At 45.4% G+C, this 27,838-nt stretch overlaps 1 long non-coding RNA gene across 1 annotated transcript; it reads right to left on the bottom strand.

Annotated features, from left to right (window-relative positions):
- Positions 1-2,878: 2,878 nt before the first annotated feature.
- LOC129713572 (uncharacterized) lies at positions 2,879-27,838 on the bottom strand. The gene is made up of 4 exons (XR_008726253.1): positions 27,824-27,838; positions 8,070-8,208; positions 5,497-5,729; positions 2,879-4,438 (listed from the first exon to the last, which is right to left on the bottom strand). It is a non-coding gene; the product is annotated as an uncharacterized LOC129713572 (long non-coding RNA).

Raw genomic sequence — 27,838 nt, forward strand, 5'->3', positions numbered from 1 at the left:
CTGCCTGCAAATGGTTGTTTGGGGGGTTTGGGTTGAAATAAAAAGGCACTCTCTCTCCCCCCTCTCTCCTCTCTCTCCTCTCCCCTCCCCTCTCCCCCCCTCCCCTCTCCTCTCCTCTCCTCTCCTCCCCTCTCCTCTCTGCCCCCCCCCTCTCCTCTCCTCCACTTCCCTCTCACCCCCCCTCCTCTCCTCTCCTCTCCCCCCCTCTCCTCTCCCCTCCCCCTCTCTCTCTCTCCCCTCTTTTTCTCCCCCCCCTCCCCTCCCATCCCTCCCCCACCGTCCCTCCCCTAAACCCCCCTCCCTCCACACACACCCCTACCCCTTTCCCTCCACCCCCCTCCCTGCTCCCCACCTCTCCCTCTCCCCTCACCTCACCTCCCTCTCAGCACACCCCCTCACTCCCCACCTCTCCTCTCCCAGCCCCTCTCCTCTCCCCCCTTTCTTTATCCCTCTTTTTCTCCCACTCCTCCCCTCCATACCCTCCCCCACCATCCCTCCCCTAAAACCCCCCACCCCTCCACACACCCCCTACCTCCTTCCCCCCACCCCCCCCCTCCCCTCCCCCTCACCTCCCCCCCTCCCCTCACCTCTCCCCCCCTCCCCTCAGCTCTCTCCCCCTCCCCTCTCCCTCCCCCCCTCCCCTCAGCTCTCCCCCCTCTCTCCCTCCCCCCTCACTCTCACCCTCTCTCTCTCTACCCCCCCCCCCCCTCTAGATTGGGTTGGGGGCTATGCGTCAGTAGATAGGGTAGTTATGGGGTAAAAGGAGCAAATTAATAATATTAATATAATATCAAGGGGGGTAATTAGCATGAGTGCGGTGGGGGGGGGGGGGGGGGGAATAGTTAGTGTGTGTGACGCTGCATGCCGCCTCCCCCCCCCCCACAACTGCACGTTGGGGGAACAGACCCAACGGGTCTGCACTTGGTCTAGTACTCTATAATTTTCCCGGTTCTCAGGACCATAGTTCAAAATCATAAAATGATTTCATATCTCTGGAAGCGATTCCAAGAAAGTGAGCGCATTAATATCCATTTTAAAGACCCTTGGTTACTATGTTGCTAGCTGGACTGATTTATTTTGAAGGGGCTTTGATGTATTTAAGTTGATCAAAGGCTGTCTCCACCAAAGATCGTAGAGGGACAAGATAGACCACTCCTTCGAAATTCAATGGGCTGACGTGTAGTACGCAACGGAACGTCACGGCCGCCATTTGTTACAGCGACACTCGACTTCCGGTATTCCACCCGCTGTGATTCAAAGCAAAGATTATAGAGCTCCGCTATAATCTTTGATCCAAAGCAAAGATCCTCAAGTATCTTGTAGCGGGAACAGACCCCTCCTTTGTGTAGTTTCCCTTGCATTGTATTGCTTTAACACACACTGCAAAAAATTAAATTTAACGTATATATATTTAATATATTTATATGAATGTGTGTCTGTGTGTGAGAGGCAAGTTAGAGATAATAGTTTATTCTCATGTATCAGAAGCAACTTTGATTTAAATCATCACTATTAATTTATTTGTCTTGTAAGATGATATACATAAACCATAAAGGCAATTATATATATAATTATATAGTAATAATAAATATATGCATATATATATATTTATACACACACATATATACACACATACACAAATGCACATACATATTGATACATTTATATGCATACATATATACACATATATAAACATATATATATATATACATACGTATATACACACATATACATGCATATATACACATACATGCATATATACACATACATATATATTTATATATTTATCATTTTCCAACGATCAATAGATTTACGATCAGCTCCTGTGGATTGGAGGATAGTTAATGCTATCCCACTTTTCAAGAAAGGAGCGTGAGAGAAAACGGAAAATTACAGACCAGTTAGCCCGACTTTGGTGGTGTGAAAGATGCTGGAGTCAATTATTAAAGATGCAATAATGGGGCATTTGGATAGCAGTAAAAGGATCTGTCCAAGTCAACATGGATTTATGAAAGGAAAATCATGTTTGACTAATCTTCTGGATTTTTTTGCCACAAGGCTTGGTGTTGGGGCTGCAACTGTTTACCATATATATTAATGATTTTGAAAAGGGAATTAGGAGCAAAACTAATGCATACATACCTACATATGTACCCATGCGCTGCTGTGACCCGAGCCCCGGAGATTCGGAGGCTCCAACCGCAGGCCTGGCAGACAGTAATATCGGAGCCTGCGGGTCCCTGCTGGGAGACCGCTTTTCGGGGCTTCCGCAACGGCAAATTATTCCGCCCGAGTAGCGGGGGTCGAGGATGACCTGGAGCGGGGCCTTACATCATCGCCCGGCGTGGCTTAAATGGCTGCGGCACTTTTCTAGCGCACGCCGGGGGCTCCAACAACCTCTATGAGGTTCAAGTGACAAATAAATTGTATTGTGTATTGTGTATATTTAAATTAATCTGGCAAGTTGGTCAAATAACATGGGCACCTTCTTGCTTTTTTTGCGACATGGATTTTTTAAATGTGAATGTCTCATATCAACACATTTGTGGGTCAACAGTATTTTGTATCAACCCCCACAATTTCAAATAATTCTCAATTGAACTTCTTAAACAGGAAAACAATTTTTATTTACATCATTTTGTGTGGCTGTCAAGGTAGCTGTGTAGACTGTAATTATGAGACTGCCGGGCAGTATCACTGTGAATGGTGGTGGCTGTGTGTTTTAATGCAAGTGTGAAAAGGAGAGTAAATTTAAAGAGACAATGTGAGAACCATCAGGGTTTCATCCAGGAACCAATTTAAAGGCAAGTTTCCATCAATTACAGTATTTTAATTGAAAATCTTACTCTTAATATTCTTCCTAATTAGGCTTTTTGTGTTCCCTCTTGAACCTTGTGTCTCCCAGAGCCTCTGGGGAGGTTCTGGAGATACAATAACCCAATTTTGAGGCAAATAACCATCTTTAAAACTGCCTTTAATTCTACATTCTCCGAGGATGCTGGATGCCGCGACAATCTCTTGCAACATGTACAGAAAGGCAGTCAGCTGCAAAAAGATCAAAGAGAGGAAAGAGTATGGAAGGGAAAGGCTTTTCAGAATCAGAATCAGATTTTATTTTCCAAGTATGTTTTGCAATATACGAGGAATTTCATTGGCCAGGTCAGTCATACAATTAAAAGCAACAGCACTCAAAAACACATTTTAATACGGACATTCACCAAAGTGACTCCTACACATTCCTCACTGTGATGGAAGGCGAAATAAAGTTCAAGTCCCTTCCTTTTGTTCTTCCTCGGTCGGGGGCCTCAAGCCCCCCGTTCAAACTCCGTTCAATGGTGAACTCCTCTTGGTCTCCAGGCCTATAGTGCTGCACAAATCACTGCACCACATGCATCTATTTATTCATTTTTCACATGGTTCATATGCAGCTGGATATTAACTTGCTGACATGGAAAGAGATGCAGTGAGCATTCAATAGTTCAGACTTCTGTGCGAATTAAGGGACTGCTTGATGGGCTGAGGGTAATCGAGATTGGCTGATTGTCATTCTTTTGCAAGAACTGATGGAAGTTCTTATGGAAAAGCTGATGAATTGACTACGGGATGAGCTGGTGGGCTCAAGGATTGCTGGATGAGTGTTTTAGAAATATAGAAAATAGGTGCAGGAGGCCATTTGGCACTTCGACCCAACACCGCCATTCATTGTGATCATGGCTGATCAGCCCCAATCGATAACCCATGCCTGCCTTCTCCCCATACCCCTTGATTCCACTAGCCCCTAGAGGTCTATCTAACTCTCTCTTAAATCCACCCAGTGATTTGGCCTCCACTGCCCTCTGTGGCAGGGAATTCCACAAATTCACAACTCTCTGGGTGAAAAAGTTTTTTCTCACCTCAGTCTTAAATGGCCTCCCCTTTGTTCCAAGACTGTGGCCCCTGGTTCTGGACTCGCCCAACATTGGGAACATTTTTCCTGTATCTAGCTTGTTCAGTCCTTTTATTCATTTAGATGTTTCTATAAGATCCCCTTGCAGCTAACAAGAGGGTTTTATTGTCATGTAGAACAATTTTCCTGCATCTAGCTTGTCCCAGATAGAACAATTAAATTCTTACTTTCAGCAGCACAACAGAATCTGTAAACATAGTACACTGTAAACAATATGATAAGATCCCCCCTCATCCTTCTAAACTCCAGTGAATACAAGCCTAGTCTTTTAAATCTTTCCTCATGACAGTTCTGTTAGGTTATTTGATGGTTAGGACAGGTTTAGAGGGGTATGGGCCAAATGCAGGCATGTATCGCCATTTGCATTAGTTTTGTGCAGTTAACAAATCACAATTTCACACAATGTACATAAGACGGCAGTTATTTGACAAATACTCTGCAGTTCGGTGCAGGAGATCTTGTCGATGAGTATTCTGGACCCACTGTTGACATCTGAAATTACAGGAGATATCATTTAGGATTAACTAATAAGAAGAAAGATGATCATAACTACATGCCTGAACAATGGATGATATATCACTTAAATGCAATTGTTTTCAGTTGTGTGGAGATCTGTATGTTGAAGATGTATTTTGCCTCTAATATGTCAATTTACCTTAAATGTAGAAGAGCTTATTAAAATCTTCTTACAAAGACCATTAAGTATTTTCTTTCTATCCTCTTTTGGACCCAAGGCATAGCAGAGCTGCCAACTCTCACGAAGAGGTAAGGGAGGGAGAGAGGGAAGGGAGGCAGATCGAGAGAAGAGAGGGAGAGAGAGAGATCGAGAGAAAAGAGGGGAGAGAGAGATCGAAAGAGAGGGGAGACAGAAGAGAGGGAGAAGGGGGAGAGGGAGATGGGGAGAGGGAGATGGGGAGAGGGAGATGGGGAGAGGGAGAAGGGGAAAAGGGGGGAGAGGGAGAAGGGGGGAGAGGGAGAAGGGGGACAGGGAGATGGGGGAGAGGGAGAAGGGGGAGAGGGAGTGGAACGATAGCACATTATAACGCGCAGCCGTCCCATTCCGACCAAAGATTATAGAGCAGAGCTGCTCTCGTATCTTTGATTGCGGCCGCCGCCGCCTAACCCCCCGACCCACCATTGCACCCAAAGATGATAGAGCAGAGTTGTATAATATTTGAATGGGCGGGCTTGTGATCACGGCGGGCTTGTGATCTTTGCTTGTGATGTCTCGGCAATTCGAGGGATATAATAGGTAACAGCCGCCGCATTCTCGGACACGAATCTGAGCTCGAAAAATCCCGTGGCCACTGGGCCTAATGTGTCCGCAGGCCATATTTTGGAAATAAATCCCTTACAAGAACAAAACCTAAAATGTACAGAAGTGTTAAAACTGTCTTTATTATTATGGTAAGTAAAGATCTATTAAACATAAGTCTAATAACTTTATAATGTACCGACAAACCCATTTCCCAATGGCTGTTGATGGGAGAACAGAAAATAACATTTTCACGACAGAATATCGACTGAAAATTATAATAATATATTCTTACCTTTCTTTTTTATTGGGGAACCTAAAGAATGACAGCTCTGGTCGTTTAGATTTACGATTAGAACAGTTGATAGCGGAGCAGTGAGATGTAGATTTAGCTGAGGACGCCATTACAGCCCAATAAATGCTTAACAATATGGCGTCGACGGTCACACACGTCATACTACGCGTTTTTCGAGGAGTGGTCTATCTTGTCCCTCTACGATCTTTGGTCTCCACTGCATTAGATTTGAACTAGATTAGCAAAGGACAGAGCACTACAAGTCAGCAGGGCATTTTCTCAACAAAGATATAATTAGTGTTATTGTTAGCTGGAGCAGCGAGTGTAGATTCAATGGAGGCTAATACTACAAAACACATAAAGAATTATGATCAACAAACTTCATGGTCAACCTTACATCCCAGAATCGATCTTAATCAAAGTGGATGTCAGATTGTGTTTTTAATCATTGTTAACTTATCTCTAGAGTCTATACATCTAGTGGTGGATGGAACTATTGAAAGACACAGTGCTTGGCTACAATACACTTGAATGGGACAACCCCAATAGGAATAAGAATGGGAAATAAAGAGAGAATGGGATTGTTCCTTCGGAGTACCTTCAGCAACAGACTGGTCCCACCAAGATGCAGCACAGAACGCCACAGGAGATCCTTCTTCCCTGTGGCTATCAAACTGTACAACTCCTCCCCCTTTTGTCGTAGGGTAGACTGAGACTGAGACTGACTCTCCTCCTCCCTCCCCCTCCCCCCTTCCCCCCCGCCTCCCAATCTTTGCATATCCCCAATCCTGGACCTTCCACTCATCACTTTAAATTTCATGTTTCATGTATCGTGTTGTGTTTCATGACGTTGGCAGACCAATTTCCCTCCTGGGGTAAATAAAGTTCTATTGGATCGTACATCATCATCAGTCCCTTTTGCCTCCATAGATGCTGCCTGGCCTCCTGAGTTCCACTTGCACTTTCCCCCCCGATTCTGCCCTCACCCCCCCCACATAAAACATACCAAGAAACAGTAAAACACACTTTTAAGACATACTTAGAATAATAAAAACAGAGAGGGGACGGACAGACAGGCTGTTGGCGAGGCAGCCACTGTGATGGATGGGTGACATTTTGGGTCGAGACCCTTCTTCAATCATGGGGTGAGGTTCGATTGGCTGAGCTTGTTAGCCCTGCGCTGGAGGCCATTGAGCGGTGATCTGCAGAAGTATGGAAGATTACGAGAGGTAGAGATAGGGTAGATAGTCAAACTCTTTTTCCCCTGAGAGGAGTTTTCAAGGAGATTTTATGATAACTATTTTTAAACAGTGGTTGATAATCTGGAACAGGCTGCCTGATATTTAGTGGAGTTAGACATAATTACTATGCTTAAGAGTAATTTAGACAGGCTCTTATATAGGCAAGACATACTGTAGAAGGGTGACAGTCCCAATGCAGGCAAATGGGATAACAGTAGATGCCCAAAGAGGTCTGCGCTGCATAGTTCCAGCATACTTCCATGACCACTTGGTAGAAAGGACTCTGGCCTGAGGGGTAGTTGAGACTGGACTTAACATGGAGGGAGGTTTGAAAAGGCGAGCGTTGTTATAGATTGGAAATAAGCGACCCCGGTTATGGAATGGATGTGGGATGAGCAGATCAGCTCCAGGTCTGGTGCAACATTGAGACGATAAACAGTGTATGTGGGACAACAGACGGGGAAGGATCCCTGTCTACTCAGTTTCGGTTTGTACTCACTAGAATTTAGAAGATTAAGGGGGGATCTTATAGAAACTTACAAAATTCTTAAGGGGTTGGACAGGCTAGATGCAGGAAGACTGTTCCCGATGTTGGGGAAATCCAGAACAAGGGGTCATAGTTTAAGGATAAGGGGGAAATCTTTTAGGACCGAGATGAGGAAAACTTTTTTCACACAGAGAGTGGTGAATCTCTGGAATTCTCTGCCGCAGACGGTAGTTGAGGCCAGTTCATTGGCTATATTTAAGAGGGAGTTAGATGTGGCCCTTGTGGCTAAAGGGATCAGAGGGTATGGAGAGAAGGCAGGTACAGGATACTGAGTTGGATGATCATATTGAATGGCGGTGCAGGCTCGAAGGGCCGAATGGCCTACTCCTGCACCTATTTTCTATGTTTTCTATGTTTCTATGTAAAGACTTTCAGACAAATGGTTTCAGCAACCATTACGAACACATGGATATTTCTGTCCTTATCTCTCTCCACTGATAATGGGGAAGTGGTGCAGTATTTCACACCATATACTGTGGTAAGCGCTATAGCAAGCTGCAACAAAATGATATTTATTACAAAAAAATACATTACTTCCAATTTCATCCTGTCTCTGAAAATAGATTGCACAAATAAGGTACTGCTTTGAACAATGGCATGTTTTCTGAAAAATAAATCCCTGAATCTCCCCACACTAGAAATAGAATAGGAAATCTCTAACATTAGCAAAGATTTTTTTTAAACTGCACATGCTGGGAGTGTTAAATAAAACAGAAAATGCTAGCAATTCAAAAAGTCACTTTAATTTGTTACTATAGTTCTCCAGCCCATGCTGAGCTCTCTACCTGCAGCTCGCATACGGCTCATGCCAGTTCGGAGAGGAGCATTCTTCTTCCATCTCAGCACATTGCAGCCTTCCAGACTCAGTGCGGGATTCCCCAACTTCAGGTACCACTCCTTCTGGGCCAGTTGCAAGTCATCTATCTGTAGTATTGAAAGACACAAAATGCTGGAGTAACTCAGCGGGGACAGGCAGCATCTCTGTAGAGAAGGAATGGGTGACGTTTCAGGTCGAGACCCTTCTTCAGACTGCATCGGGGAGAGGGAGATACAGAGATAAGGAAATGTAAGGTGTGAAAACTAGACAAAGGGGATGGAGATCAAGGATAATGAAGAATAGATCGTTGTTAGCTAGGAGAAGGTACCAATAAAGCAAATAGAGATAAAATGTAGTATTGGTTCAGGTGTTTGCTCTGTTACTGCAGCCTGACCTGCTGGGCATGTCCCACAGCCTTGTGTTGCTTATTTGATGTATTATTAACCTTTAATTGTCCACATTCACTCATTTGACCAGAGAACCTGTACAATATATCTCCACGGTAATCCTGGCCTCATTATCTGATGACCCCTTGATCTAACCAACTTTTCCTCAACTTTTGCCACAGTTCTCATTTCTGATAAATGTTTGTGAACCTGAAATGTTAACCACTGCTCTTTCCACAGCTGCTGCCTGACCTCTGGAATATTTTCCAGCATTTTTATCCCTTACTCAGCTACAGCCAAGTACAATGACAATGCTTTTCAGGCATCTTTTGTGCAGGTCCGCAGGTCAGATATTATTTAGATACTTGTGCACTGTAGATTCACACGTTGAGAATGTGAGAGTGAACCTTGTTGAAGAGGGACAGGGTGGAACACACGGGGAGAAGTAAAAGTACAAACATCAAGCACAAAGACAGGAAGGAAAGACACAACAAAGAAATGAAGAAACCACATTTTGGGTCTTGATGCAAACATTGCCTTCTGTTACCCTACATTAGATTGTGTGATTACACTCCTGCGAACAGTTTACAATGTTAATGCCACTATATACACAACAAGATCTGAGCACCTTGAAAACACTCAGCAGGTCAGAGTTAAGTGTTCAGATCAATTAGAGCCATGAATTTGTAGATTTAGACAACACAGAAACAGCCCCTCAGGGCAAACTGGTCCATAGAGTCAAAGAGTGATACAGCATAGAAACAGACCTCTCAGCCCAACTTGCCCACTCCGGCCAACATGTCCAGGTATACTAGTCCCACCTGCCCGCGTTTGGTCCACATCCCTCCAAACCTGTCCTATCCATGTATCTGTCTTACTGTTTCATAAATGTTGGGATAGTCCCTGCCTCAAATACAGTACCTGCTCTGGCAGCTTGTTCCATACACCCACCACCCATTGTGTGAAAAAGTTACCGCTCGGATTCCTATTAAATCTTTTCCCCTTCACCTTAAACCTATGTCCTCTGGTCCTCGATTCACCTACTCTGGGCAAGAGACTCTGTGCATCTACCCGATCTATTTGTTCCATGATTTTATACACCTCTATAAAATCACCCCTCATACTCCTGTGCTTCAAGGAATAGAGTCCCAGCCTACTCTACATCTCCCTGTAGCTCAGACCCTCTAGTCCTGGCAACATCCTCGTAAATCTTCCCTGTACCCTTTCCAGCTTGACAACATCTTTCTTATAACATGGTGTCCAGAGCAGAACACAATACTCTAAATGCGACCTCAGGAACGTCTTATACAGCTGCAACATTACCTCCCAACTTCTATACTCAATATGTAGGAAGGAACTGCAGATAGACACAAAATGCTGGAGTAACTCAGCGGGTCAGGCAGCACCTCTGGAGCAAAGGAATAGGTGACATTTTGGGTCGAGGATTATGGTCTCGACCCAAAACATCACCTATTCCTCGTCTCCAGAGATGCTGTCTGAGCCGCTGAGTTACTCCAGATTTTTGTGGACATCTTTTATGCTCAATACTCTAAGGCTAATGAGCCAAAAGCCTTTTTGACTACTCTATATACCTGCGACTCTACCTTCAAGGAACCATGACCTGTGCTCCTAGATCCCTCTGCTCTACAACACTCCCCAGAGCCCTATCATTCACAGTGCAAGTCCTGCCCATGTTAGACTTCCCAAAATGCAATACCTCACATTGTCCATGTTGGCCAAAATGCCCAGGGTCTTATTGTAACCCTGTGTATGGGGTGGGGGATGAACTGTGGAAGGTGCTGTACCTTGGGGACAGACTAGTACAAGGTGAAGATCGAAGGTCAGCCTCTAAATGTGCACATATTTAAGCATCATCTGATTCGATGCCTTCTACGACACTCTGTGACTTGTAATGCACATTTTGCACACTAGGGGACAGTATTGAATTAATTTTGTGGTAGGTTATTTGCAGACAGAGTATAATCTGCAGTACACCACCACAGGCTACGGCTGGGAAGAGCAAAGATCACGCCTTGATTCTGGCACAAAGCCCATTCTTCTGCGCAGCAGTGATTCCTGCCCTCCTGAGCATCAGGGACTTGGACTCGCCACGGCAATAAAGCACTCGAGGGACTACAAAACTGTACTTGCAAAGCAATCCAACTCCAGTGGGACTGGCAGAATCGCAAAGCAATTTCAGCATTATCTACCAGTCAACATCCACAGTATTGTGGTTCTTGGTACATTAGGTTGCTTTGAAAGACACACAGTCTCATTTACATGCGTGATCTCTGACACCACAACAAACGCTATGTTCTGAGCTTTGATATGACAGGAAAATACGAAATGGACTGAGGATAACATTCAAGGACGTTCTTAAAAGTCCTTCTTAAAAATGTGAAATATTTCCAAAGATTCCTGGGAAACTCTTGGCCAGGGTAATGCCCATAAAAGAGCAACCAGGAAGACATTGAGATCCTCAAATTGACTCATTGGTAGCAACAGAATCCCTGCAATTCTTGCAGACGGCATCAACAACCAAGATAAAGGTGTTGGTGAAACCATTATGATACATTTAGGAAGTATTGCAAGTTCAAGTTCATTGTCATATGCGCAAGTATCACGAATATCTTGCATGTCTTCTTCCTTTCTGCGCTAGTGGAAAGGTTTGGAATGACCCAGAAATTGACTTTTCGATTCGATACAACTATTTATCCTGGAGAGAAATTGGTCTGCCACCAGTCCAAAGACACAGTTACAAGGCAAGGAAAATGTCATGGGCATTACATCAATAATGAAATGTAAGTGAGCAGTTATTGCACAGCACATGTGTAATATTGCACAAACATGAAATTAAATTATCGAGTGGAAACGTCCAGGATGAGGGATGGGGTCTTATTGGGATGGGGGGGGGGAGGGGGAGTCCGTCTATCCCACGACAGAGGGGGAAGAATTGTGCATTTTGATGGCCACAGGTGAATAGATCTGCTTGTGAAGACAAGCAGGCTAAAATGCCCTTTAGACCTTCTGTGCAGCACCTTGGCTAAAATACCCTGGGACATTCTGTGCAGCACCTTGGTGGGACCAGTCTGTTGCGAAAAGTACTCCTCAGGTTGACCAATGTGTCATGGAGGGGGTGAGATGTAGCAATGCCAGCAATATAAGAACAAACTCAAAGTTAATGAAAGCTTTCATAAATAGATAAATTGCTGGAAGCACTTGGCTGGTCAGGCAGAATCGCAATATTCCAAGTGTTTTTTGGGCTCAGGTTTATAGTTGGAGCGACTCTCAGCCTTCTGAGGGATGCCAAGATATATCCATTTATTCGCAGCTCTGCTGCCTTTCTTAATTACTTCTGACTTTAAAAACGATAATATCAATGATTTGCTTCATCATGTTTGTACAAAGTGGATCAAATGCCCAATTCCTGATACAACCTGCCATATTTCTAACAATGGCCATCTGCTCAAGCACCTCCAGGATGCATAAGGTTTCTAAAACCTGCAAAACAAAGTTGTCTCCAACTTTGGTTGACCTGATATAAATTTACAGAATCTTCTAGTTAATCCTGGTACTTCAATTACTTTTAAAGTGCAATGAAGTAACAACAAGACTGGGCCAGATAGACAAGGCACATGGAATCCAAAGTGTTTTGACAAAACAAAGAGGAGAGGGTGGTAGTCAAGGTTTTATTTTCTGGATGTTTGTTATATGACTTGAATGAGAAGCCTGTGGAATATCAAATATGTTTTCTAATGATACTGAGGTTGGTTGAGTTGTAAGGTACACAAAAATGCTGGAGAAACTCAGCGGGTGCAGCAGCATCTATGGAGCAAAGGAAATAGGCGACGTTTCGGGCCAAAACCCTTCTTCAGACTGAGGGAGTTGATGAGCAAATTGGTTGAGTTGTAGACTGGATGGCTGCCTGAGGATACAGAGGGACATAGGTCTACAGGAAAGGTGGGTGGAGCAGCGGCCAATGGAGTTTAATCCAGGCAAGTGTGGACTAATGTCTTCCAGTGTTAAATACTCACCGGATGTATACAACAAATGGCAAGTTCCTTTGAAGCATTGATGTACAGCGGGGTGTTGGGGTGCAAGCTCTTAGCTCCCTGAAACTGGTGACACAGGGTAGTGAAAAGGGTATTTTAGCCTGCTTGCCTTTACAAGCAGATCTATTTGGTATATGAGATGGGACATCATGTTGCAGCTGTCTAGGAAATTGGATAGATCGTACTTGGAAGTACACTAACGCAATTATCAAGAAAGCTCATCAGCGCCTCTACTTCCTGAGAAGATTACGGAGAGTCGGATTGTCAAGGAAGACTCTCTCTAACTTCTGCAGGTGCACAGTAGAGAGCATGCTGACTGGTTGCATCATGGCTTGGTTCGGCGCCCTGGAGAGGAAAAGACTACAAAAAATAGTAAACACTGCCCAGTCCATCATCGGCTCTGACCTTCCTTCCATCGAGGGGATTTATCACAGTCACTGCCTCAAAAAGGCTGGCAGTATCATCAAAGACCCACACCATCCTGGCCACACACTCATCTCCCAAAACCCTTCTTCAGAATGATGCAGGGTTTGGGGTGGGGGGGTGTGGGATGAAGAAAGGAAGAGGAGGAGCCAGAGGGCTACAGGATCGAGTCCTTCCACTGAAGCCTTCTCTCCTATCTTCCTGCCATTGGTTCCCCAGTGGAACGTTTGGAACGTTCTTCCCATTCTTTACATTCCAGTTGGTCACCAGTCACCTAACTGCTCATGACTGTACCTTCATTATTGTTTTTTTTCTTAAGTTGACATTGGGTGGCAATGCATTTCCCCTTATCTAATCTGCCATGTGCCTGTAAAGCTGCAACAATAATTGTTGCTGTTCATATCTGGTGCATATGACAAATAAACACTAGTGAACTGACCGACTGTAATATCATTGTCATCATCAAATATGACCATGGTGGTGCATTCATCATCATATGATACCTCCACTATCGGACTCTACTAGCTTTATCTTGCACTAAACGTTATTCCCTTCTCATGTCTCTGTACATTGTGGATGTAATCGATTGTAGTCTTACCGCTGACTGGTTAGCGCGCCACAAACGTGACAATAAACTGAACTGAACGCTTCTGGTTTTGTATCTCCGTATGCCACGCAACTCATCTCCCCTTTAAGGTTTTTGTGGCTTATCATCTCATATACCCAACCTTCTTTTGACCCTGCTTTCATCAATTATATTGAATAATTCATTGTTGGCAGCTTCAACTTTCATCTGAATTCCTTGCAACGTTTCCTTTCAACGTAAGCTGTGACATGTCACCAACTGGGTACTCGAGTACTGTCCTTGCAGTATTCTGTTCAGTGAAATCAAAGGTTGGGAGAGATTTACAATGTGATTACTCAAGGTCTAGCACCTGTCACATAATGACGACAAAAAAATAATTTCAACCTCAAAGTGATCAAAGGTTTTTACAAAATAAACTACTTTAAGTAATTAATTCAATGTCATTATTTAGACTTTGGGAATTGGACCTAGACTTTTGACTGAGGTTATTAATTTTAAGCGTTATTCAAATTTTGTTTTGGGAATGCACAGGGAGAATTTCAGACCTGCTAGACATGCTGAAAAAACTACAATATAATTTCCTAATGCAGCATAAAATGGGAAACACAATGGGTTCAATTCAAGGATTACCTCAATCAAGCATGTTTGATCTGATGCAGGGCCTCAACCCAAAATAGTGCCCATCACTTTGCCTCCACAGATATGTTATGTTTCTCAAGCTGTGGCAACCTGAAGAAGGGTTTCGACCCGAAACACCACCTGCTCCTTTTCTCCAGAGATGCTGCCTGACCCACTGAGTTACTCCAGCTTTTTGTGTCTATCTTCTCAAGCAATATGTTTTCTTGCTCCAGATTCCAAAAAGTGTAGTCTCTTGTATAAATTCTGTTTCACGTTTGTGCAGCAGTTTACTGCTGATCATGTGAATTAGCTGTGTCAAATTGTTACAATCCAAGCCTTGACCATATACACTTTGATAGATGACCAATAGGACATTGAACCACTTCCTTACCTCTAGCGACTTGTATTGTTGCTTTCAGGAAGCTCTAGACCTGTATTCTGCATTAGGATGGAGAGTGACACAGTTAATTCAGAGACTAGGGTTCCTGAACTTGAATAAAGGAGACTTTGAAGGTATGAGATGGGAATTGGCTAGGATAGACTGGTAAATTATACTAAAAGGGTTGACGGTGGAGATGCAATGGCAAAGATTTAAAGACCGCATGGATGAACAATAATTGTTCATCCCTGTCTGGCGGAGAAATAAATGGGGAAGTCGGCTCAACCGTGGCTGATGAGGGAAGTCAAGGATAGTGTTAAATCCAAGGAAGAGGCATATACGTTGGCCAGAGGAAGCAGCAAACTGGAGGACTGGGAGAAATTTAGAACTCAACAGAGGACAAAGGGGTTCAGTAAGAGGGGGGGAAATGAGCATGAAAAAAAGTTTGCGGGGAATATAAAAACTGACTGTAAAAGCTTCCTTAGATATGTAAAAAGGAAAAGATTAGTGAAGACATATGTAGGTCCCTTACAATCAGAGATAGGTGAATTTAAAATGGGAAACAAGGAAATGGCAGAACAGTTAAACAAGTACTTTGGTTCTGTCTTCACAAAGGAAGACACAAATAATCTCCTGGGGCCCGAGGATTTAGTGGGAGGGAGGAACAGAAGGGAATCCACATTAGTCAATAAATGGTGTTGGGTAAACTGTTGAGACTGAAAACAGATAAATCCCCAGGGCCAGATGGTCTGCATCCCAGAGTACTCAAGGAGGTGGCCCTAGAAATCATGGATGCATTGGGGAACATTTTACAATGTTCTCTTGACTCTGGATCAGTTCCTGTAGACTGGAGGGTAGCCAATGTAACTCCACATTTTAAGAAAAGGGGGAGAAAATGGGGAATTATAGACCAGTTAGCCTTACATCGGTAGTGGGGAAGATGCTGGAGTCAATTATTAAAGATGTTATGACAGAGCATTTGGAAAGCAGTGACAGGATCGGTCGGTCAGCATGGATTTATGAGGGGGAAATCATGCTTGACTAATCTTCTGGAATTTTTGAGGATGTAACAAGTAGAATGGATAAGGGAGAGGCAGTGGACGTGGTGTATCTGGACCTTCAAAAAGCCTTTGACAATAGACAATAAGTGCCGGCATAGGCCATTCGGCCCAGCACTGCCATTCACTGTGATCATCAACAATCAGTACCCTGTTCCTGCCTTCTCCCTATATTCATTGACTCCGCTATCATTAAGAGCTCTATCTAACTTTCTCTTGACAGCATCCAGAGAATTGGCCTCCACTGCCTTCTGAGGCAGAGAATTCCACAGATTCACAACTCTCTGTGTGAAAATGTTTTTCCTCATCTTCATTCCAAATGGCTTACCCCTTAGAGATTAGTGAGCAAATTTAGAGCACATGGTATTGGGGATAGGGCATTGACATGGATAGAGAACTGGTTGGCAGAAAGGAAGCAAAGAGTAGGAATTAATGGGTCCTTTTCAGAATTGCAGGCAGTGACTAGTGGGGTACCGTAAGGCACGGTGCTGGGACTCGTTATTTACAATATATATTCATGATTTAGACATGGGAATCAAAGTGACATCTACAAGTTTGTGGATGAAACAAAGCTGGGTGACAGTGTGAGCTGCAATGAGGATGCTATGAGGCTGCGGGGTGACTTGGATAGGTTGGGTGAGTGGGCAGATGTATGGTAGATGCAGTATAATGTGGATAAATATGAGGTTATCCACTTTGGTGGCAAGAACAGGTAGGCATATTATTACCTGAATGGTGTCAGATTAGGAAAAGGGGAGGTGCAACAAGACCTGGGTGTGCATGTACATCAGTCACTGAAAGTTAGCATGCCGGTACAGCAGGCAGTGAAGAAAGCTCATGGCATTTATGAGAGGATTTGAGTTTAGGCGCAAGGAGATCCTACTGCAGTTGTACAGGGCTCTGGTGAGCCCGCACCTGGAGTATTGTGTCTAATTTTGGTCTCCTAATTTGAGGAAGAAAATTATGGCTATTGAGGGAGTGCAGCCTAATTCTCGGGCGAGACTGAAGGATGCAGAGAAAATGTTCCCGGTGTTGGGGGAGCCCAGAATCAGGGGTCACAGTTTAAGAATAAGGGGTAGGCCATTTAGGACTGAGATGAGGAAAAACGTTTGCACCCAGAGAGTTGTGAATCTGTGGAATTCTCTGCACAGAAGGCAGTGGAGGCCAATTCACTGGATGTATTCAAGTGAGAGTTATATTTAGCTCATAGGGTTAAAGGAATCAAGGGATATGAGGAAAAAGCAAGAATGTGATACTGATTTTAGATGATCAGCCATGATCATATAGAATGGCGGTGCTGGCTCGAAGGGCCGAATGGCCTACGCCTGCACCTATTTTTCTATGAACTTGACAGCAAGATTGCTCTGTATATCAATGCCATTAAGGATTGTCAATGATTTCAATGGGTTATTTTTTTGTCACGTGTACCAGGTACAGTGAAATACAATTTTACATACAGCTCAACAAGACTATCCCCATACATAAACACAATCACCATGGTCATGCGTAGAACAGTCCACTGAGTCCATATGCAACTGGCCACAAAGGCCCATTGCAGGCGTTGTCTTTATTACACTCGTCCCGTGAATCAACGTCCCTCTCCTTGCACGGCCTCTCCAGCCCTTGATCCCCGGAGGGTGCCTCCCGCAGTCGACCTCGACGGCGCGGAAGATAAAACCCCCCCTGGTCATTCTTACCAGGCCCCTTGTTCAGCGTCCACCGTTGTCTCCCTCCACCTTTTCTCCAGTTCCCAATCCACCAGGTGAGCAGGGGCCTGCGGTTGGGATAAAGCCTCGGCTTGCTGGGCTGAGCCCCATGCTGCTGCATGGCTTCCAGCGGCCTTCTCCACCGTTGAGGCTCTGCACTGTCTCTCTGCTTACTAGCCCTCTGTCTGACTCCTTCCTCTCAGGTCCACAGAACATAACTTCCACAATTTCTGAAATTATAGTAGAATTAGGCCATTCGGCCCATCTAATCTCCTCTGCCATTTTATCATGGCTGATGTCCCCCTCCTAATCCCATTTTCCTGCCTTCTCCCCATGCCCTTGCTTTTGTGCTCTGAATCCTGAGATACCACATAATATGCCCTGCCATTAACACAAATGTATGTACCGATACCCAGGACCCTGTTACTGCACAACAGTTAATGTACATTTTCTCATTAATTCTGCTATGTACTCAGGTTAAAATAATTTTGTGCATAAAATTACTAAGTTATACAAACTGTGGAAGGATAAACCTTGAAGAAAGACACAGAATGCTGGAGTAACTCAGTGGGTCAGGCCATCTCTGGATAGAAGGAATAGGTGACATTTCGGGTTGAGACACTTTTTCAGACTTCATCTGAAAGGATAACCCTTTTCTATTAACTAGGGGACAAAGATTAGGCAGAAAGATCATAAGGGAGTTAAAGAAATTATATTTCACAAAGAACATGGTGGGGTTGGCATTCATTGCCTGATCAGGTAAAGGCAGAATATCTGGACAAACTTGTCACAATCTTTACTATTACCGGGTCGAAGCTGGGTATGTGTCATTATTCTGGAATACTTCTTCTTCTTGCGTATGGCGTGCACAGCCTAAAGTAGTAGGACAACTTGTTTAAGAAGGAACTGCAGATGCTGGAAAATCGAAGGTACACACAAATGCTGGAGAAACTCAGCGGGTGCCGCAGCATCTATGGAGCGAAGGAGCCGAAACCCTACTTCAGACAACTTGTTCTATTTGATCTTATTTGATTGTGCACGCCAGGTTGATTGCATTCGTCGAAACAGGGCTGTCCACGTGAAGGTTGCAATCTCCCACCCCTCTGGAATAGATTAATTGGAGGGAAGGTAAAAGTGGTGGAAGAAATGACAAAGTTAAAACAACAATATTATTTATTCCTTAGTGTCTGAAGAAGGGTTTCGGCCCGAAACGTTGCCTATTTCCTTTGCTCCATAGATGCTGCTGCACCCGCTGAGTTTCTCCAGCTTTTTTGTGTAACCTTATTTATTCCTTATGTGGGTAAATGCTCTTGTGGACTGAATGGTCAGTTTGCCTCTTGTAATTTCTATGCATGTTGCAGCACGTTCATGTAATAGCAGCTGAGTGCTACAAACTCAAACCTAACACCGAAAAAGTAGGGATTAATTCTGATTTTGCTATAGCAGGTTCAAGTCCCTCCAATGCTGCTACATTCCTGCAAAGCGACATGGAAAGGGTCATGTAATTCAGCAGGCAATTGAGATGAATGCAGTTTTATTGGGGAAAAATAGGGTATGGGATTGATACCTGTTAGTATTCAGTATTCAGTATTTACTTTAATGTCATTTTAACTAAGTACTTACATACACAGATGAAACGAAAAAAATGTTTCTCGATCAGTTACCATCAGTGCGGTTAATAAAAACAGAATAAATACATAGAGCTAAATATTAATTACCATATCTAAAAATAGGCCTAAAAATTTAAATAAAAACAGATATTCAGACCGAACAGTTGCTTTACTTTGAGCAGGTGCCCAGCTGTCTAAGTATGGGCGAGGTTAGATTTGTTGGTGTATGATATATGGGGAGGGGACACAGTCCGTTAACCAGTCTTATTGCCTGTGGGAAGAAGCTGTGTAGCATCCTGTTGGTTTTGCAGCTGATGCTCCTGTACCTCTCCATAGGGTATGGGATTGATACATGTTAGGTGCTAGCAGGTACTAGATGACAGGTGCTGGTACTAGTGGACTTTATTGCAACAAATTTAAACTTGGATCTACCTTTTTGTTCTCAGTTCCATGCACCTTGCCCTCTACGGTACTCACCCATTTTTTACTTAAATGTTTTCCATTAATTACCATTGTGGTATCATTCTGGTCGATTAATTGGTTAGATAGAGAGCAGAGATTTACGAGGCTGTTGCTAGGAGTTGAGGGCCTGAGCTATAGGAAAAGGTTGGGCAGGCTGGGACTTTATTCTTTAGAGTCCATGAGGCTGAGTGGTATATAAACTAATAATAGGAATAGACAGGGCAAGTGCATAGGATCTTTTAGCCATGGTGGAAGACTAAAGAATCTGAGAACATACGTTTAAGTTGAGAGGGCAAATATTTAATATTTTATGTGTACACACACACTGAACTATTATTTTCCACGTTCATTATATTGTTTACAGAGTACTATGTTTACATGTGTAGGAAGGAACTGCAGATGCTGGTTTATACCGACGGTAGACACAAAATGCTGGAGTAACGTAGTGGGACAGGCAGCATCTTTGGGGAGAAGGAATCGGTGACGTTTCAGGTTGAGACCATTCTTCAGAAGGATGTCAGGGGAAAGGGAGATAGATAGATAGATAAGGACGTGTAAGGTGTGAAACCAGGACAAAGGGGATGAAGTTCAAGGAAAATGTAGAATAGATTGTTAGCTGGGAAAAGGTAACAACAAAGCAAACAGAGATAAAATGTACTTGGAAACAGTCAGACTGGTCAGAGAACTGGGAAGGGGGAGGGATGGAGAGAGGGGAAAACAAGGGTTACTTGAAGTTAGAGAAGTCAACATTCATACTGCTGGCATGCAAGCTGCCCAAGCGAAATAATGAGGTGCTGTTCAACCAATTTGCACTGGGCCTCACTCTGACAATGGTGGAGGCCCAGGACAGAAAGGTCTGTGTGGGAATGGGAAGGGGAGTTAAAGTGCTTAGCAACCGGGAGATCAGGTAGGTTTAGGCAGACTGAGCAGAGGTGTTCAGGAAAACAATCGCCGAGCCTGCGCATGGAGGCTTGGCGATTGCCAGTATGGAGGACAGCTGGAACAGCGGATACAGTAGATGAGGTTGGAGGAGGTGCAAGTGAACCTCTGCCTCACCTGAAAAGACTGAAAGACGCTCTCGATGCTCTGCACGAACCACCAGGTTTCAGCTAGAGAAAGATTCTGGTTTATAAAAAGACACAAAATACTGGGGTAACTCAGTAGGTCAAGCGGCATCTCTGGAGAACATGGATAAGTGATGTTTGGAGTCGGGACCCAAAATCAGTGGTTGCACCCAAACTCAGAAACTCTTAGTTGTCTCAATAATTGCATGTGTAATTGGTTTATCTGTCACAGTCAACCTGTATGCAGTGCTTAGTTCAATGTCATTGCATTAGTGCTTGCATCCCATTGTGTATTTTTGAAATTTACATTTCCTTAGATAAATCTGCAACGCAAAGTATTGACTGTGAATAGTACCAGATTGGTGCTTAAAGTTCCACCTGGTTCACTTTTCTTGCCTGTCAAGGATGTTTTATTGTCATATGTCCCAGACAGAACAATGAAATTCTTACTTGCAGCAGTACAACAGAATATGTTTAACAGAATGTGTAGGAAGGAACTGCAGATGCTGGTGTTGAGTCTATCTCATGTTTAACAGATTACCTGGCTTGGCCAGTTTTACTTTATACCTCAGAGTCAATAAATGTAATTCATTTATAGACAGCTCAGATTACTTATGATATTAATCAGTGTGAAGAAGGGCCTGAAACATCGCCTGTCAATGTTCTCCACAGATGCTGCCCGACCCGCTGAGTTACTGCAGCACTTTGAGTAGGCAGGAACTGCAGATGCTTGTTTACACCATAGATAGACACAATATGCTGGAGTAACTCAGAAGGAAATAGGCAACGTTTCGGGCCGCAACCCTTCTTCAGACTGATGTGAGGGTGGGGGCGAGAAGAAGAAAGGAAGAGGAGGAGCCAGTGGGAAAGCTGAGAAGGGGAGGAGAAAGTAAGGACTACCTTAAATTAGTGGTCAATGTTCATACTGTTGGGGTGCAAACTGCCCAAGTGAAATTTGAGGTGCTGCTCCTCCAATTTAGCTCGAGGAGAGCTCGGAGAAAAGACGGGGGAAGAGCCATGAGGGAGAGGGGGTATCACGGGGGAGGGGGGCAGGAGCCAGCGAGGGGGACCAGCGAGGAAGGGGCTGGAGCTGCGGGGCGTTGAGATGGTGGTGGATGTGGGACCTACAGCGGGCGCTGGACACTCTCCTCCGCCAGGAGTAGACTCTCCTCTTTCCGTTTGACGACATCTCCGACTCTGGCCCGCTTCCAGTCCCTCCGAAAATTGTGTCCGGTTGGAGACCGCCGCCGGCCACCCGCAACGTCCCTCAGCTCAAGTAAAGATGCAATGGTGCAGGAAGGGGCGGACCATCCTGGGGAGTGACAGGAGAAGAGACCAATCCGCTTGGCGCTGACTGGCAGGAGAGGAGATCGATCTGCGCACGCGAGGTCTTTACGATTTTTAAACCTAGCTAAGTTTTACAATATACCACCGATCGGAACAAAACTTGTTGCACTCGCAGCACAGAAGAACGGTGAGTGAGCTGATGAAAATCATAGAGCTATCGCATAACGTATTTGCGCAAATAGAAAAAACGCGCAAACCGGAAGAGCACAGGTTCAGAGTTATAGTTATGTACTAGACCAAGTGCAGACCCGTTGGGTCTGTATCCCCAACGGCGTTTACGGGGGTGGGGGGCTGCGGCATCACACTCACATTAACCACCCCCCAAACACACAGGTGGGGCGTGGGGGGGGGGGGGGGGGGTGAGAAGAGGGGAGGGAGGGGGAGAGGAGGAGGAGGAAACGGGACAGATTTGGGAGAGAAAGAGAGAGCGGGGTAGGGGGTGAGAGAGGGGCGGATGGGGAGAGAGATGTGGGGGAGGGGGGGATGGGGAGGGAGGGGAGGAGGGAGGGAGGGGGGGAGAGGGGTGGGGGAGAGGGGAAAGAGTGGGGAAGGAGAGTGGAGGGGGAAGGGGGAGAGAAGTGGAAGAGTGGAGAGGGAGGAGGAGAGTGGTAGGGGGGAGTGTGATGGAAGAGGGACAGAGGGGTACGGGGAAGGGGGCGGGGGAGAGAGGGGAAGGGGGTGGGGTAGAGAGGGAAGGGGTGGGGGAGACAGGGATGGGAGAGAGGTGAGGAGAGGGGGAGGAGAGAAGGAGGAGAGAAGTGTAAGATTGGGCAGGGAGGGAAGGGTAGCGGGAGTGGTGGAAGAGGGACAGAGGGGTAGGGGAAGGGGTGCGGGAGAGAGGGGAAGGGAGGAGGAGACGGGTTGAGGGGGGAGACGGGTGGGGTAAGGGGAGAGAAGTGGAAGAGTGGGGAGGGAGGGGTAGGGGGCGTGGTGGAAGAGGGACAGAGGGGGAAGGGGGCGGGGTGAGAGAGGGAAGGGGGCGAAGTAGAGAGCGAAGGGGGGTGGGGGAGAGAGGGATGGGTGGGAGACGGAGAGGGGTGAGGAGAGGGAAACAGAAATTAAGTAAAGGAGTAGGCCATTCGGCCCTTCGAGCCTGCAACACCATTCAATATGATCGTGGCTGATCATCCAACTCAGTATCCTGTACCTGCCTTCTCTCCATACCCCCTGATACCTTTAGCCACAAGGGTCACATCTAACTCCCTCTTAAATATAGCCAATGAATTGGCCTCAACTACCTTCTGTGGCAGAGAATTCCAGAGATTCACCACTCTCTGTGTGAAAAATGTTTTTCTCATCTCGGTCCTAAAAAACTTAAACTGTGACCCCTTGTTCTGGACTTCCCCAACATCGGGAACAATCTTCCTGCATCTAGCCTTCTATGGATGAGAAGCCAGTTTTTTTTTTTGAAATATTGGGGTGGGGGGAGAAGGATTTGATTAAAAATGTGTACATAAAAACAACAAAATGTAATCAGGAGTTTCTATAAGATCCTCCCTCAATCTTCTAAAATCTAGCGAGTACAAGCCAAGTCTATCCAGTCTTTCTTCATATGAAAGTCCTGACATCTCAGGAATCAGTCTGGTGAACCTTCTCTATACTCCCTCTACTTTGAGCATTGGGCATTGTGACAACACACGATGGAACGTTCACCAGGTGCTGGGGCTGGGGCTGATTCTATTGATGAGAAGCCAGTTTATTTTTGAAATATTGGGGGTGGGGGGGGGGGGGGGGTGGGGTGGAGAAGGAATTGATTAAAAATGAGTACTTTAAAGACGACAAAAAAATGTAATGAGGAGCGGATACTTAGAAAGAAAAGTGAAATCTCTATCGAAATGGAAAAGATGTTGGCGATTCTGCGTCTGGTTTCGGAGTTGCAGGGAATCAAAGGAAGAAAATGGATCCATTCCGATTGGACATCTGCGAGTATTGGGCATTGTGACATCACACGATAGAACGAATCAAAAGGCAGAAAGGCAGCTGGACGGCAGACGGCAGGCGGGAGCCACAGAGTTTTAATATATAACTAGACCAAGTGCAGACCCGTTGGGTCTGTTTCCCCAACGGCGTTTGCGGGGGGGGCGGGAGCGGCTGACGCATCACACTCACATTAACCACCCCCTAAAACACACAGGTGGGGGGAGGGGGGGTTGAGAAGAGGGGAGGGAGGGGAGAGGAGGAGGAGGAAACGGGACAGATTTGGGAGGGAAAGGAGAGCGGGGTAGGGGGTGAGAGAGGGGGAGGGGAGAAGATGTGAGAGAGAGGTGGGGGAGGGGGGGTGAATGGGGATGGGGGAAGGGGAGAGAGGGGGGAAAGAGTGGGGAGGGATAGTGGGAGTGGGGAGAGGTGGAAGCGTGGGGAGGATCAGAGGGGTAGGGGAAGGGGTGGGGGTGGAGAGGGGAGGGAGGGGGAGCGAGAGGGGTGGGGGAGGGGGAAAGAGTGGGGAGGGAGAGTGGAGGGGGAGGGGGGGGAGAGAAGTGAAGTGGAAGCGAGGGAGAGGAGAGGGATGCGGAGAGAGGAGAGGGATGGGGAGGGGAGAGAGATGTGGGGGGGGGGAGGGATGGGGACAGAGAGGAGGAGGGAAGGGTAAGAGTGTGAAGGGGAAGAGGGGGGAAAGAGTGGGGAGGGGATAGTGGGAGGGGGGAGAGGTGGAAGCGTTGGAGAGGGTCAGAGGGGTAGGGGGAAGGGGTGGGGGGTGGAGAGGGGAGGGAGGGGGAGTGAGAGGGGGTGGGGGAGGGAAAGGGGTGGGGGTGAGGGAGAGAAATGGAAGTGTGGGGAGGGAGGGGGTAGGGGAGAGTGGTGAAAGAGGGACAGAGGGAGTAGGGGAAGGGGGCAGGGGGAGAGAGGGAAGGGGATAGGGTAGAGAGTGAAGGGGGGTGGGGGAGAGAGGGATGGGTGGGAGAGGGAGAGGGGTGAGAAGAGGGAAACTTAGAAACATAGAAAATAGGTGCAGGAGTAGGCCATTCGGCCCTTTGAGCCTGCACCGCCATTCAATATGATCATGGCTGATCATCCAACTCAGTATCCTGTACCTGCCTTCTCTCCACACCCCCTGATCCCTTTAGCCACAAGGGCCACATCTAACTCCCTCTTAAATATAGCCAATGAACAGGCCTCAACTACCTTCTGAGAAGAAAGGCAGCGGCAGCCGGACGGACGAACGGCAGGCGACAGGCACACACTTTTATATAATAAGAAGATAGTTAGATAGAATAGATAGATAGAGAGATGTACAACACAAAGGCAAGACTTTGAAGTTGCCAATAGTTGTCGCAAGTTATGTCAATAGGCCAACGGTGATGGGCAAAAATTGGCTTCGCTTACTGAAACTGGACTGGAAATCTGTATTCCAAGTCGAAGCGCAAACACAACTGGATAGTTGTTGCAGAAACATCATGCTATGTTCAATGACAGCTACGATAGCATAAAGGGTGATCAAGCACAAATCAGGATTCAACCCAATGTGGAACCTGTCTACTGTAGACCACAAAAAGTAAAGTGGAAGCTGAAATCAAAACGTTGGAACAAAACGGTGTACTGGTTAAAACAGATCACAGTGATTGGGCTACTTCAATAGTAGTGGTTGGTTCTGAAAGCGGACATCACAGTGAGATTGTGTGGAGACTATAAAGTGACCATTAACCAGGCAATGGATGATGAACAGTATCCACTCCCAACCTTAAAGATTTATACGCTTAACCTGCTGGTTCCCAGGTATTCACTAAGCTAGATCTGTCACATGCATATGCTCAGCTAAATGTTGATCGTAAGAGGCAGCAGTATCACTCGATAAACACACACATAGATTCAGATTCAATTTTAATTGTCATTGTCAGTGTACAGTACAGAGACAACGAAATGCATAGGGCTGTATTTCTACAGAAAATTACCCTATGATGTGAAGTCAGCACTAAAAATCTTTCAAGCTACCCTGGACAAGATTCTGCAAGGAACATCACATTGTTTGAGCAATCAAGATGACTTGCTGATTGCAACTGTTACTGAGGAGAAGAATCTGGAGATACTCAGTGAAGAGTTGAAACGGCTTGATGATCACTATATAAAGTTGAAAAGAAGCAAATGCGCATTCTTACAGACCGAAGTAGTGTATCTTGGTTTGAAAGTGGATCTACTTGGACTACAACCAGTGAAGGAAAAGTTTGAAGCTATAGCAAATGCACCAACTCCGCTCCTTCCTGGGTATGGTACAGTATTACTCACGCTTCTTACCCGAATTAGCAACAAAGCTAGCTCCACTTCACAAGTTGTTGAAAAAGACAAAAAAATTGGAATGGTCCAAAGAGCAACAAAATGCTTATGATGCATGTAAAAAGAGCTTGACCAGTGATGCATTACTTGTTTACTACGATACAAATCGCAAGTTAAAGTTAGCTTATTATACGTCCAGTTGTGGGGTAGGAGCTGTGATTTCACATGTAATGGAACATGGACAAGAAAAGCCTATAGCATTTGCATCAAGCACACTTACCAATAGTGAGCGTAATTATGCACTAATCGAAAAAGAAGTCCTTGGTATCATCTTTGGGATCAAAACATTCCATCAGTATCTGTTGGGTAGGAAATTCACCCTGGTTACTGATCATAAGCCACTTCTCGCTATTCTTAGTCCTCGGTCAGCAATACCTACAATGGCAGCCTCGAGGATGCAGCGCTGGCAGTTCTCCTGTCACGGTATGACTTAAGCATTGAATACCGCAGCTCAAAAGAAAATGCTATTGCTGAATCATTGTCGTGTTTGCCTCATGAAGAATGAGATGTGGGCACTGAAGGTGCTATCTACGTCACAGGGTATACGCCAGCTGAACTTCTCATGAAAAGAAGGCTCAGAACTTGGTTCTACCTAGTATGGTTCTACCTAACCAATCTCCTAAGGTTGAATGCAATCTGATCAGAAACGTCATTATGGTGGAAGTAAAAAAGAACGTAGGTTCAATACACATGATGAAGTTCGTGTTCTCAGCACCCCTTACAAAGCAAAGGGAGGTGGGAACAGTAGTTGAAGTGTGAGGACGTGTTCGAAGTGTGCACATAATAAACCATATTATTTCAGCAAGGGGTGAACAAGAGCAAAGCACAGACGAAGAAACAGATGTCAGACTTTGGTATTATTCCACGTTCAGATGTAAACTCCAAAGAAAGTAGAAACAAAGATAAATTATCCTGAAGGTCGACAAAAGTGCTGGAGAAACACAGCAGGTGCAGCACATCTTGTGAAGGGTTTCGACCCGAAACGTTGCCCATTTCCTTCGCTCCAGATGCTGCTGCACCCGCTGAGTTTCTCCAGCATTTGCAGTTCCTTCTTATATAAATGATTCTGAACTTGACTCTAGAACCACAACCTGACATTCCCCCTAAACCACTCAAGAGATCATAATGCGTAAATCTGGCGACAGATTAAATTTATAAAATTATTCTTGCCTGTCTAATTTACGTTATTTTACTCTCTAAGGGGAGAGAAGTGTTGTGTATATAATGGTAACTGAGTACCAGAATGGTATTATTTGTGTTATGTGATATATTCTATATCTTATCAGTCTACTGAATATGTGTGTGTATGCTGTGTACTTTTGTAAAATAAAGACGACCCACACTAGCAACAGCGTGTACTGAAAACCTATGCTTGTTTCTATCTATATAGCCGTAAATCTTACAACCAATAAAGGAATCAGCAAGAATTACTCCAGCATCGCATGTGTTCAAAGATAGTCTTTTCTGCTTTTGGCTTCAGACAGTGGACGGCTCCCGCCCTCAAGACCGCGCATGCTCTCTCCCGCCTCCTGCCGGCGGGAACACCCAGCGCGCATGCGCTCTCCCGCCTCCCTCTCTCTCTCGACTGCCGGCACTAACACCCTTCGCGCATGCGCTTTCCCGTCTCCTCACCTACTGCCGGTTTTCTCACCAAAAGACACTCTGGTATCTTTGGTTTCTCCACACTCCGTCGCGCATGCGCCCCCTCACCTACTCATAGCGGGAACACACACTTCCACGCATGCGCGTCTCCCTCACCCACCTGTCGGCCGGCGCG

The sequence above is a fragment of the Leucoraja erinacea genome, chromosome 36 (assembly GCF_028641065.1).
Source record: "Leucoraja erinacea ecotype New England chromosome 36, Leri_hhj_1, whole genome shotgun sequence".
Lineage (NCBI taxonomy): Eukaryota > Metazoa > Chordata > Chondrichthyes > Rajiformes > Rajidae > Leucoraja > Leucoraja erinaceus.